Source organism: Phacochoerus africanus, chromosome 11 (genome assembly GCF_016906955.1).
Source record: "Phacochoerus africanus isolate WHEZ1 chromosome 11, ROS_Pafr_v1, whole genome shotgun sequence".
Lineage (NCBI taxonomy): Eukaryota > Metazoa > Chordata > Mammalia > Artiodactyla > Suidae > Phacochoerus > Phacochoerus africanus.
In genome coordinates, this window is record NC_062554.1 from 122,039,715 (window position 1) to 122,052,162 (window position 12,448).

The window sequence follows — 12,448 nt, forward strand, 5'->3', positions numbered from 1 at the left end:
CTCTATCTGATGAAAACTTATTGAGTGCCTAATACACGTCAGGGACTGCTCTGGGGGCCCCCCCCCCCGCATTGGCAGCGAGTAACATGGCATTCCCTGCCCTCAGGGAAGATAGGAAATAGGCCAATACTTGTATATCAGATGGCAGTAAGTGCTGTGGGGAAATGAGCACGGTGGGGGCGTAGAAAGTGCTAGGGGCATAGAATGGGGGAGGGGTGGTTAGGGAGGGCTTGGTAAGATGCAGTTTGAACCACAGAGCTCTCTGAAGGAAGAACATTCCAGGTGGGGAGAATAGCTGGACAAAGGCTGGGGGCAGGAGCATAGTGGGCACTTTCAGGGGCAGCAAGGAGCCCAGGCTGGCAGAGTGAGCATTGGGGCAGTGATAGGACATGAAGGGTGTGCAGAAGCAGAGGGTGGGTGGTGTGAGGTCTTGGGACAAAGGAGCCCTGGAGGGTTTTGCACAGAGGAGTGAGATGGTCTGAAAGTTAAAAAAGATTCCCTCCAGGAGACCTGACACATCTCCTTTCCATGTTCTGCCACTGGCTCCACTGAAGCAGTGGCCCTCAGCTACATCATGAGAAAGACAAAGAAACCAGTCTTTGTGACTCCATCCACCTCTTTCTTGTCCCATTTCTCCTCATTAGAGGAGCCATGGCCTATGCATTGTCCTCTCCTCCTGCACAGCAACTCTCTCAGCCCGCTGCCCCCCACCCCCAGTATGGTATCAGTCGTTTACACTTTAGTGAGATCAAGGGTTCTCACTTGATCCCATGTTCTTCTCCAAAGCTATGAATTGAATTGTGTCCCCCCACCCCAAAAGTCATGCTGAAGTCCTAATCTTCAGTGCCTCACAATGTGACCTTATTAGGAAATAAGGTCATTATAGATGTAATTACTTAAGATGAGGTCATAGTGCAGCAGGGAGGGCCCTCAGTCCAATATGAGTGGTGTCCTCTTAAGATAGTGATGTGGAGATACGAGGAAAGGAGGCCATGATGGAAGCCGAGATGAAGGATGCCGAAGATGGCAGGAAACTACCCGAAGCTGGGAAGAGGCAAGGAAGCGTCCCTTCCTGGAACCTTCCAAGGGAGGGGGGCCCTGACAACACCGTGATCTCGGATTTCTGGCTTCCAGATCTGTGAGAGAATAAAAGGCCTGTTGTTTTAAACCACTCAGCTCGTGGTACTTTGTCATGGCAGCCCTGGGAAACTAATATGGGGATATAATCTTTGTTAGGGCCTTATTTCTGAAAATATTCCACTCTATCCAAAGAAACTTCTGGTATTCTGTTGGCCTCCTAATCAGACTTTACTTGGAGTCAATAATGCTTTGTTTTGGGGGTGGGGGAGGTCCCCAGGCTACATGAGAATTCAGAAGGGCCCATTTCTCTCCACTGTCTGATTTGCTTAGCTTTAGGTGGGTGGTGCAGCTGAGGAGTCCAGGTGGACCCCTACCCCACTGCTGGGTGGGGTTTGACTCCAGGATGCTGAGAGTGTGGGTTTGGGAAGAGGAAGATGTCAGAGTCTCAGTACTGGGCTGTGGCCGAGGCTGGATGAAGGGGCCCTGGAGACCAAGGATGCTAGATGCTCAAACCTTGACTCCTATGGACAGGATTAACCTGTCCATAGCTGTTAATTGCTGAGCCCTTTCCTGTGCAGGTCTGTTCATGGGCTAGAGATGCAGAGGGTGATCAAAACAGAGATCCCCCCCCAAACAAACCCTCGCGTGCAAATGTTCACTATAGCCGTATTCACGACAACAAAAGTACAAACAATCCAAATGTCCATTGGCTGCCCAGGGACAAACAACATCTGGCATATCCGTATGATGGAATGTCATTCAGCCAGAAAAGCAAAGAAGTGCAGCTAACTGCTGCAGCAGAGTGAACCACAAAAACATCATGCTAAGGGAAAGAAGACACAGAAGGCCGCATATTGTTTGCTTGCATTTACACAAAACGTCCAGAATAGGCAGATCCGTGGAGACAGAATGCACATTAGTGACTGCCCTGTGGCTGGCGGAGGCAGGAGTGGAAAGTGACTGCTTACCGGGTATGAGCTTGATGAAAATGTTCTGGAACTAGGTAGGTAGTGGTGATGGTGCCCTGTGAATGTCACTGAGTCTGCATTTTAAAATTAACCTTCATATGATTGTACACACAGACCCGAGAATCCCTGCCCTCCTGCATTCACGTGAGAGGTGACAATTCAGAAGGAAATACATGTTTAAGGTAAGTGCCCTGAAGACCAAGAATACACGATAAAGGGACAGAGAGGGATGAGGAGGTGCTCTTTTAGAGTGGTCCCCGCCCGGCCTGGCTGAGTGGGCTGTGAGGGAGGGAGCCTGGGGGAGGTCTCTGAGAGGGGATCCTTCCAGGAGGAGGGAGCAGAAGGGGCCAAGACCCTGAGGCAGAAGTGGGCTGGCGTCTTGGGAACCCAAAAGAGACGAGAGGCTCAACAGGGAACGTCCAGGGACCAGGCCCCTGGGACCCCCTGAGGGGCGGGGTTAGAAAAGCGCGGGGGAGAGAGCATGCGCAGAAGCGTCTGCCAGGCTGCTGCCACCAGCTGCGCAGCTGCAGGATGCACAGGTCAAGGGGGCTGGCTTTGGCTGTGTCAAGTAACACCAACGAGAGTTATTCAGAGTGGGACTCTTAGGTCTCTCTTCCCATGCAGCGCGGTCATGATTAAGCAGATATGTAAATAGGGGAGGATTTTTGTTGTGCTTTTTGAGCAGAATGCCTAAGTATGTTCATTTATCATTTTTTCATTCAGGTCATATCGAATGACATGCTGTATTTCGCACAGGTGGGTCATTTATCATTTTTTCATTCAGGTCATATCGAATGACATGCTGTATTTCGCCCAGGGCTCCTTCACCCTCTCCCGCTGCTTTCTTCTTTCCCATTGCACTTATTCTCACCACACAGGCAGGTATATACCCCTAGTTATGGTTAATTTCTGTGTCCTCTGGGCTAGGCTACAGCACCAAGGTTTTCAATCAGACACCAACCTTGTGCTGCTGTGCTCTCAGGATGTGCTAACCATCTACAGTCAGTTGACTTTGTAGATTACCCACCCCCCCTCGCCCAGGGCTGCAACCCTGGCATGTGGAGGTTCCCAGGTTAGGGGTCCAATTGGAGCTGTAGCCATGGGCGGACGCCGCAGCCATAGCAACACCATATCGGAGTCGCATCTGCGACCTACACCACAGCGCACAGCAACTCTAGGTCCTTAACCTACTGAGCAAGACCAGGGATTGAACCCGTGTCCTCATAGATACTAGTCAGATTTGTTTCCAGAGCCACGACGGGAACTCTGGAGATGACTCTTGATAGCATCTAATGGGTGGAAAGGCCTTAACTGCAGAACTGAAGTTTCCCTGTGGAAGAAGAGATTCTGCCTGAAGATGACAGCCTCGACTCATGCCTGAGTTTCCAGCCAGCCTGCCTGCCTGCCCTGCAGATTTAAGCCTCACAATTTAAGCCTCACAATCACGTGAACCCATTCTTTGAAATGTTTCCTTCGATATCCACACATACACATACACACTTAGATGCTTCCTAGGGTTCTGTTTGGAGTTGGTATTTCTGTTTATCATCCCCTCCCCCAGAAGCAGGGTCCTGCCCGTTTCCTTCACAGCCGTGTCTCAGAGCCTAGAACAGTGCCTGGCAGTGGGAGGGCCTCGGTCACTAAGGTCTAGTGAATGGTTCTCCATAATTTTTGTTTGTTTATTTGTGTGGTCGTTAGCTCAGCTTGAAAATCAACAGAAAAGAAAGAGAGAGAGAAAGAGCAACCACAGTCTAACATGAGCTGGACATTTTCCAGGGGTGCCCAGGGCGGTGGGTCTGGCTGTTGAGTGTGCGTGTCTCTGCAGCTGAGAAAAAGCTGTGGCAATGCAGAAAGGGTGCGCATTTAAACTCAAGTTCAGGTTTTCCTAGCAACATGCCCACCCCCGGCTGCTGGCTGTTGTAATCCAAGCACCAAACAGGTGCAGCTGGGGCAGTTCGTGTTGCTAGGAGAACAGGGACTCCTGACTGCTGTGGTATTACCAGGGCATGGGGGTGGGTGGTGCCTTTTGTTTCCCCAGTAATTGTTTTTCAGCAAGGTGTGCAGGAGGAGCTGGGTGAGTGGGAGAACGAGGGGAAAAGCCTAAGCCCTAATGTTTGTTTGTTTAGGAGGTAATGGTCCGTGCAAAGCCTCTTGTTTCAGAAAATGTCTCCAGTGGGTTTGCAATTAGGGACAGAGTCTGTAGGAGCTTATGAAACAACCAATCCCCCATCCTGTTTGGCTGCTGGCATCCACAGGCCATCTGGATCAGAACAGGAGTGTGGGGGTGGAGGGGGATGGGGTGTAGGCGCAAAGGATCAAGCTGGCACAGGTTGGGGCCGAGGGATTTGGGTTTCTGAGTTTGCCATCGCTTAGTTACATTCACACATCATCCTGACCTCCATCTTCTAGTAAACTGGGTTGAGCGGCTGAAAAACCAACCCGAACCCCTTCCCCTGTGGTTTGGAGGAACATTAGCCTGGAGAGGATGCTGTGATGTGGTTGGGGGATGGGAGAACAAGAAAATTCCACTCGAGGCCGCCCTTTCTAAGCGTTGTCTCCAGGTGGGAAGTACCCAGTGTTCCCACTTTTACTTCGTAAAAGAGGAAGCCGATGCAGAGAGCAGAGCTGTCCTAGTAAGTGACAAAGCTGTGAGCCTGGCCCAGCTCAGTTCCATTTCAAAGACCATCTTCTTTCACCCATATCTGTGGTCCAGGTGGGTTAAGACGTCATCTGCTACAGGATTTGGAGCCTTGCTTTGGGCCTGTTTTTTTTAAGAGAATGTCCTAAAGAAATGAAGTTCTCTCCTAGAGAAGCCTCAGGAGGTGTAGGTAGCAGAAAAAATACTCACTGATCATTGAACTGATGTTATTTTCCTCTCGAACACATGGAAAGCCTACTTCTGTGCTTCTACTCTGGTCAGGTGGTGGTGTGGGACTGAGCTTCTGGCTAATGGATGGAGCTAAAGGAACAAGCATCCTTGCCCAGTATGGTCCTAAAACCAGCCTGCCCTCTGCAGGTGCTTTCTTCCCACCTGCTGGTTGGGTGCAGAGGACTCAGGATGGGGCTCCGTGGCCCTGCAGGATGTGGAGCCCCTAGGGAGGACCCTGGGGGTCTGATTGACCTTATGGAGCAGAGTATCTTCTTCCCTTGATGACACTGGATTAGGAATGAAAAAAGCCCTTGTTATGTCAAGCCAGAGGTGTTAGAGCATTTAGGCCGTGCTGGTTGATGCAGAGCATACATGAAGGTGTGTGATGAGGTCACTTTCACTGGAGGGCGGAGAGAGTGATATTTGGCAGCGATGTTTCCATGAGGAGGGGGGAGGAGGCTCCTGGCGTCAGAGGGTGAGGTTTCATTAGCCACCCTAAATTAGGAGAAAAGGGAGCCAGTGTGTGTGTGTAAAAATTGCAGTAAATACCCTCTGGTGGAGCCCTCTCTGAACTGTAATTAAAGATAATGACCATAATAAAAGTTCAGTTTGATTGCAAACTCACTTTTCTAAGTGTTTTACATGGATTGTAACATCCCAATGAGGTAGAAACCCTTAATGTCATCTCCACTTTATAGGTGAGGAAACTGAGGGGAAGCGCTTTCTCTGTCACCAGAAAGTCAAGGGCAGAGCCAGGATTGGCGCACAGGTATGCTGGCTCTGGAGCCCGCCTCTTACCTGTGACATCTATCTCTGTGGAATGTGCACGGACCGTTTTTCAGCAGGACAGAATCGAGCTCTCTTCCTTTGCTGTTTGAAACAAAGGCAGATGTAATTGGGTGGCTTAAGTGTCCTGAGTTGCTTAGGGAGCCATGCATGCCATTTGATCCTTTCTGAAATGGTGCCAGATGTTCCTGGAACCATCCCAGAGGGAACGGGAGCCCTGGGGTGATGGGGAGGAAGACAGTGGGAAGGGGGAGGCCAGCCTGCCTGCGTCCACTGCAGGTTTGTCTTGTGTAGACCCGTGCTCAAGTAGAGGGAGCCCCAGGGGCTGGACACGTGCTCCTCGGACCTCAGGATCCCCCACCGGACCCTGAGCACACTGGTTAGTCTGTAGGGCTGCAGAAGGGGCTCTTGGTGGGAAGAGCACTGGGTGCCCTTCCTCTTCTATGTCCTGAGAAGAAGGATGGGTCCAGAGGTACCTTATACAGGAGAGCCACTTGGCCAAAGTTTGTTGAATCCACGTAACAAACACATACACATATTTCATACTCTTTTCCATTGTTGTTTATCACAGGATACTGAATATCGCTCCCTGTGCTATACAGTAGGGCCTTGTTTTTTATCCATTCTCTATATACTCGTTTGGGTCTGCTGATCCCAAGCCCCCAATCTTTTGCCCCCGCTCCCAGCCCCCCTTGGCAACTGCAAGTCTGTTCTCTATGTCTGTGAGCCTGTTTCTGTTTCATAGACAAGTTCATTTTATGTCGTATTTTAGATTCCACATAGAAGTGATACATGGTATTTCTTTCTCTTTCTTACTGACTTTGCTTAGTGTGAGGATCTCTAAGTCCCTAACAAGTTTGTCTCATAGCAAATACTTATCCAGAGCCTCCTGTGGGCCAGGCAATGTACTAGACGCTGGGGATGCACTAGTGAGCTGAAGGACATGGCTCCGCCCTCACGGAGCTTTCAGTCTGGATTCTAGATGATGGATGTTTCGTTGGAGGACAAGCTGGAGGTCGTAGGTACTATGGAGGTAGCATGGGGTGAGGAGAGACTCAGAACGGGAGTCCAGCAGCCTCCCAAACCAAGCCAACAACATGACTGGGATGTAGGTGTTTTCAGACAACTAGACCCTGTTGGTCACAATCCTTTGCAAGACCTGATGGTGTGCATTTCAGAGGGGAGGGCGGGAGTGGGGAGGAGCCCTTAGCGGGCTGGCTTCCCTCAAGGAGCCAAAAGAGGGGCACTTGAGTGGAAATGTGGATAACTGATAATTCTTTTTTGGGATCAGCTGACATTGTGCTCAGAACAGGCTCTTTCCATTTATTATTTATTTATTTATTTATTTATTTGTCTTTTTGCCTTTTCTGGGGCTGCTTCCCCAGCATATGGAGGTTCCCAGGCTAGGGGTCGAATCGGAGCTGTAGCCACCGGCCTACGCCAGAGCCACAGCAATGCGGGATCCGAGCCGCATCTTCGACGCACACCACAGCTCACAGCATCGCCGGATCCTTAACCCACTGAGCAAGGTCAGGGATCGAACCCGCAACCTCATGGTTCCTAGTTGGATTCGTTAACCACTGAGCCATGACGGGAACTTCCAGGCTCTTTCCATTTTTGATGGCACTTTCACATTCGATGTGCTCAGTGCCACAGGCCTTCAAATGGAGCTGAAGTCCAGTGAGGAAAAACATCATCACTGGCCAGTATGGAGTCTGGAGGGCATGGCACGGAGGCAGCCTCTCTTTCCCCACGGGCTCAGGCGCTTCCCTGGATAGGAACGTTCCAAAGCAGGAGTGCTTTGTTTGATGTGTGTCTGGCTCTTGGGTGCTGGTGACTTGATGGCCTGCGTTTATCATTTATTTATTTATTTATTGAAGTTTCCAGGTTGGGGGTTGAATCAGAGCTGCAGCTACAGGCCGATGCCACCACCACAGCAGTGCCAGATCCGAGGCCCCAGGAATCTAACCCAAGTCCTCATGGATCCTAGCTGGATTCCTTTCCACTGAGCCACAGGGACTCCTTGTCTGGCTTTTTTAAACAGGATGTGTTCTGAGCTGGGGCAGCCTCCCTGGGCTCAAGGGGAGGCCACCTGTTGTCAAAGCAGAGGCTCCCTCGCTTCCTCTTTGTGCCTGGTAAGCGCTGGGCACCACCCCCCACCCCCTGCCCACTCTCCGCATCAGCTTTTGTGAAACTCATGGTAACTTACAGGTGAGGGTGGAATTCCAAAAATACCTCTTTTCCTGTCATCCCTTCCGAGCTCCAGTCCTCTGTGCCCAGCTGTTTGGACTTCCTGCCACACTTCAAAATGAATGTTTTCTCTTCCCTCAACCATCATGTCTAGAGTCTTCTCTGTGCCAGGCCCTCTGGGGATGGGAGATAGAGAATCAAGGAAGAGATGCCCCCTGTATCTGTTGAACTGGCCCTCTCCTTCCTCCCCCGGACACTGAGCGTGTCTTGAGAGCAGGGGCTACCTTTCCTCCCGGGTATGTTCTAAGCCTCCACGAGTTAGCACATAGTAGGTGCTCAGTAAACATTGTTACCTATGTGCCAAATGAAACACCTGTCCTCCAAAGGCTTTGGGTGATGGGCAAGGCAGAGAAGGGAACCAGTAGTTTGTAGTTCACCCAGCACACATGTTAGGGTGGAGGGGAGCAGGGGGAAGGCACTTAGCTATGTCTCAGAGGTGGGACTCAGGGACGGCAGTCTTTTTTTTTTTTTTTTTGTCTTTTTGCTATTTCTTGGGCTGCTCCTGCAGCATATGGTGGTTCCCAGGCTAGGGGTCAAATAGGAGCTTTAGCCACCGGCCTACGCCAGAGCCACAGCAACGCGGGATCCAAGCCGCGTCTGCAACCTACACCACAGCAACGCCGGATCGTCAACCCACTGAGCAAGGGCAGGGACCGAACCTGCAACCTCATGGTTCCTAGTTGGATTCGTTAACCACTGCGCCACGATGGGAACTCCCCTCCCCCCCCTTTTTTTTAGTTTTATTGGAGTATAGCTGCCTTACAAAGTTGTGTTAGTTTTAGGTATACAGCAGAGTAAATCAGACTATCTATCTATCTATCTATCTGTCTGTCTGTCTGTCTGTCTGTCTGTCTGTCTGTCTGTCTATCTATCTATCTATCTATCTGTCTATCTATCTATCTATCTATCTCCATTCCTTTTCGGAGTCTTTTTCCCATATAGGTCACTACAGAGTATTGAGTGGATTTCCCTGTGCTATATAGTAGGTCCTTGTACTCATCCATCCCATATATAGTGTCTATATGTCGATCCCAACCTCCCATTTTATTCTTTCTCCCAGTGTTTCCCCTTTGGTAATCATAAGTGTGGTTTTGAAATCTTTGAGTCTGTTTTCTGTTTTGTGAACAAGTTCCCATGTATCATTCTTTATTAGATTCCACATATTAGTGATCTCATATGACATTTGTCTTTAACTTACTTCACTTAGTATAATAATTTCTAGGTACATCTGTCTTGCTGCAAATGGCATTAGCTCTTTCTTTTTTATGAGTAATATTCCATTGTATGTATACATCACATCTTCATCACCCAGTCCTCTGCTGGACATTTAGATTCCTCCTATGTCTTGGCTATTGTAAATAGTGCTGCTGTGATCATTGGGGTACATGTATCTTTTCTAATTATGGTTTTCTCCAGACATACGTCCAGGAGTGGAATTGCTGGATCATAGTCTAGTTCTATATTTATTTATTTTTTTTGTTTTGTTTTGTTTTTTGCCTTTTAGGGCCGTACCCACGGCATATGGAGGTTCCCAGGCTAGGGGTCTAATTGGAGCTGTAGCCACCAGCCTAGACCACAGCCACAGCCACAGCAATGCCAGATCCAAGCCGAGTCTGCGACCTATACCACAGCTTACAACAAACACCACCAGATCCTTAACCCACTGAGCGATGCCAGGGATCGAACCCACAACCTCTAGGTTCCTTGTCGGATTCATTTCCACTGCACCATGACGGGAACTCCAACATTTAGTTTAGTTTTCTTTTTTTTTTTTTTAAAGGGATCTCCCTACTGTTCTCCATAGTGACTGCACAAATTTACATTCCTGCCAACAGTGTAGGAGGGTTCCCTTTTCTCCACATTCTCTCCAGCACCTATTGTTTGTAGACTTTTGATGATGTCCATTCTGACTTGTGTAAGGTGATGTCTCAATGTAGTTTTGATTTGCATTTCTCCTGTAATTAGTGATACTGAGCATCCTTTCATGTGCTTTTTGGCCTTGTGGCCTACAGCTTAACTATGAGGCAGTCTTGAGCTGCGAACAGAAAGGTAAGTGGAGGCAGCCTGGTGAGAAAGGGGAGGGAGGTGGGGAGGGCCATTCCAGAGACCGACCAGCAGCTGACAGTGTATTCTGGGCGAGGTAGGAGGCCCAGGGCAGGTGGACCCGCTCGTCTTTCTACAAATCAGCCCCACCTTCCCTGATCTCCCAGTATCCATGGAGACGCCTCCATTTTCCTGGAGACCTTTCCAGCAACCCTCCACAGCCCATCTTCTCTCTTCCTTGGGGCTCTTGTTCTCTGTGTTCTGTGCTCACCCACCCCCCGAGGCCTCTGTTCTGGTTCCACCACCTGCATTGATGTTCTGCTTGCCTGGGTTACTGGGCAGGCCACTGAACTGGTCCTTCTGCTCTTGTCTTGTTTGACTCCAGTCCACTCCCATCCATTGTACCAGATTCTTTCTGGAGCTCATTCCTGACCACAGTTCTCCTTGCTTAGTAGCTTTCAGTGGCTCCTCCCAGGTGTCTACTAAATTAGGTGAAAACTTCTTGACTCAGCATGCCAGGGCTCCAACCTGTAGGTTCTACCAACTTTCTAGAATCTTCTTCTATTGTCCATATTCATGCAGTCCTCACCAAACTGGACTTTACCCTTCTCCAAACATGTGTGAGTTCCTTCTGCCTGGACTGTCTGTTCCCATGTCTCCAGATGTCTCTGGGGCCCCACTCCCTGATCAACTATTTGATAGCTCTTAATGTTGTCTCACAGTACAATTCTAACCTTCCTGCAGACCTGCTTCTTCTGGAGCCTGAGGAATTGTCATCAAGGTTGGCGGCAGTGAGGGGCTAACAGAGGTGTTATGGCCAGAAGACCCAGGGAGACCTAAGCCCTCACAGCCACTACCCACAAGGTGCCAGAGGGAGGGTCAGAGGAAGAGCAGAGAAGAAAGAAGAGTCACATTTGATGGCAGCTGGGTGTGGGCTCTGTGCGGCAAACTGAGGTCAGAGGACTGAGCTTGGGGGCCTTATTCTCCCCAATCCTCTCTCCTGAAGTAGGGCTTTAGTTCTGCTGGCCATGTAGAGGCAGTGAGCAATGCTTTTGGCTCTTCTTCATCTTGGGGTAGGATCTGGGGCCAGGGCTGCCTCTTATTTCTCTCCCTTACTCTGATGTCAACTCCCGCCCTGTCTAGAGATTCCCAGTCCTCGACTCTGGGGTGGGGCCAGCTTTATTCTCATGACACTGGGCCAGTGGTCAGAGGCCCTGGACTCCACCTTGAAGTCAGAATGGGACCAGCAGGTGGATTTGTCCTCATACCAGGACACTGCCTCTGCCGTCAGACTCATGGAGGTGTTCGTGCAAGTTCTGAACAGATGCCCGTGGCTGCCAGGGATGTCCCAGGCTGAGGTCCCAGGATTCTGCGATTCTGCCTTCGCAGTGGTTCTGAGTAGGGTCCTAGATAACTCGTTTGGCTTCTTTGTCCTGTACATGTTTTGGAGGGATTGTAATGTCTATTCTCCTGGTTTCCTAAAGAGCAAGCTGCTTTCTAAATTCAATATAGAAAAATCCGCGAGACAGTCTTGATCATTTATATTTCCCATATGGTTTTGGATCGCAACTCCTTCTCATTCCTTTCTCTCACCTCCAAATAAAAAAACCCTTCGTTTGAGGAGTTTTTAATAGTCAGGACTTGAGGCTCTTACCCTTGAAGCAGGTGTATTTGTGTTTGCCTCTCGTCACAAGGCTGCTAAAGTTATTATGGATCAGAGATTTTGCATAGTGATGGTCTTTGTTCTTCCAAATGCTTTCCTCAGCCTTATCTCATTTGAGTCTCACAACCCCTCTGTGAGGGAAGTTGGGTAGGCGTTTATTTTTATCTTCATTTTCTGCAGGTGGGGAAATCCAGGCACTGGCTGATGGAGGCACAAGGAGTCCAGGGCTGAGCTGGGGTTAGAATCTGGACTCTCCTTGGGTCCTGATCTGCCGGCACGACCCACAGGGTGAGGAGCAAGGCTTCTGGCCTCAGAGCTGCAGACACCCTCTGTCTTCATTCCCTCATCAGCCCAGAGCAGTGCAGGGAAGCCAGGGATTTCAGGGGATAGGAGCCTCAGCCCTCAGCCAAATATTCTGTTACAGGAGCAGAAGCCTGGGGGGCCGGCTGTGCAACCAGCGGGGGAGAAAAGGGTCCCTGCAGACAGCCCTGCTTTCCCAACTGAATTAATTTCCTGTTACCTAGATCCTACCAGCCCTTTTGGGGTGATACTGTCTCCACCCGCCATCCTTCCCTTTCTTTTGCTTCCTGTCCCTTTGTCCCTGTGGAAACCCAGGGCAGCCAGAGGCTGCTCAGCACTTTCAATCCCGCCGGCTGTCTCGCCGCGGATCCTGCAGGTCGCCGCTGGGTGGCGCAGCTGTCCGTAGTGTACGGGCTTGGGTCCCGGCTCCGGATCCAGGAGGCGCATCTCGCCTTTTGCCTCCATCAACCCTCGGTGGGAACGGGGCTC